We start from the raw sequence: 2,113 nt of genomic DNA, 5'->3' as shown, positions 1-2,113 counted from the left end.
AGGAGGCCAGCTGGAAAAGCCACTTTAACTCGCATTATAACTTTATGGCTTTTGTATCAGAACTGACATTCTCTGATACGAAGAGGAACTGATTAAAAATGTGACATGCATTACTGGGTCAAAGCAGCTGATATGTTGCTCTAAATGGGTTGCTAAACAATTTTTATTCTCATTAGAGTCATCAAAAATTCAGAGATTTTTATGCTTTGAGCTCAGAAATTTGTTACTCCTTTTACCTAAAGAGTTAACGAGGACATGTCCAAACATAAAAGTTGMGCTCTATTTCACAAATTCTTCTTTTGCCAAAGGTTTCTTACCAACAACATGACAAAAACAGGTTTAAAAGTGAATAGTTGTAGAAGCTGTGTTGCAAACTGGAATTTTGTCACAAAATTTTGTTAACCAAACAAACAAGACAGGAGCAAGGAGAGTGTTTACACAAAAATCTGGTCTCTGGAAAAGTGGTGAAYGAAAGCGAAAAGAATGTAAACGTTGGGGACACAATTAAATGTATTGGCATTTGTGTAAAAAGTTAAGATTGCACATTACTCTAAGCACAACAGCACTAACTAATCTCAATTATCTCACCTATTTTGCAGACAGACCATTTTCAGGAAAGCTGGTGCAAACATGTGCCAGAAGATCTGTGGCTCAAACTGCAGGAAACTGTGATAAATTTAGAAAATCATGTATAATTTTCCTTTGAAGTTACAAATATGTACCACTKTTTGTCAGTCTATTGCAAAGAAGACAATAAAATTAATCAGGGTTTGGAGAAAAAGTGAAAAAGTGCAAGGGCTATTCATAGCTTTACAATTCAAAGGGCACGAAACTGTGATGATTTAAAGTGCTTGTGTTAACTTTATCTACTATAGAGACAATGTTATAGAGTATTTAGATTTGGAAAAATAAAAAGTGTGCCAAGCAAAGAAAACCTCTTTAGGTTTCAGTTCACGTATTTCACACAGAGTAATATGCTTTAAGGCTTTAAACTTTATCTGGGAATTTAGTCTCTTTTTATTCATAGATGCAAATGACAAGACAACTTCTTTTAATCGTGTCATTTTGACTGAAAGGCCGAACATTTACAAGYTAAATATCTTTACAGCATGCTGTTTTGTTATGAATCTCCAAACATTTGATTAATAAAGAATAAAAACTGAGGGAGAAATCAAATTTGTCAAAAATGTTCACGAGATGGATCTGCGTTAAGACGATAACAAACCATCAGCTGCTGTAATCATTTAGATAGCAAAAAGTCAYCATGTAACTCTGCCTCCATTATCTGCTGAGAAACATGACGATAGTCAAGAAAAATGATAGAAACAGCGACGAGATGGAAAGGAAAACATAAGACAACAAAATAAAGCCGTGTCATTTGGAGGACAAGTAACTCGACCAAGGCCAAATCGGCAGCCGCAGTCACTTCCTGAGCCCGGCGGTTTTGGGAACAACAGAAATAGAGGCTTAATGTTTTATTTAGCTGGCAGCCGACAAGAAGCTAAACCTGAGATCACGGCTGAATACGCTGCGAGTAATTAAAGAGAGGAGGRGAAAATGCTTTAAGCTGCAGAGATCTGATGCAGTTTGGAGATGCAGCAACACTTAAGGCTCTAAAAACCCCTTTTTATTGGTATGCCGTCATTAATTAGTAATGCGATATCTAGTTAGATTTTTGGCTATGTTTTAGTAGCATGCTATTATTTTTTATTTGATCAATATGTTGTTAGTGGAAGCACTCTGAAATGCAGATGCATTTGTCCCTTTGCAAAACCTTCTTAGATTCATTATATTTAAACACATTAACACATTGGCTGAAGGAACAATAACACTGGACATGAAACTGACCATACTCATTATGAAACAAGGCGGTGGCAGCATAATGCAGCATCCAACATGATCTCTCACCTCGAGGTAAATGTCAACCCTTTTATTTAATTTGGTCCTGATTCCTTCAGTGGAAATGCCGAGGGGAGATAAACTACCCAAGGAAACTACAGGAGTTCATCAAGCTGAAGCTCACCGTTATGGGTAGAGGGGAGGTTCTTTGTCTAGCAAAACATCATGAGAATCTGTGACTTGAAAACTGATGTTCAGCTGCAGCTACATTGTG

The sequence above is a fragment of the Poecilia reticulata genome, linkage group LG8 (assembly GCF_000633615.1).
Source record: "Poecilia reticulata strain Guanapo linkage group LG8, Guppy_female_1.0+MT, whole genome shotgun sequence".
NCBI lineage: Eukaryota > Metazoa > Chordata > Actinopteri > Cyprinodontiformes > Poeciliidae > Poecilia > Poecilia reticulata.
Note: the sequence above shows the minus strand (reverse complement) of the source record.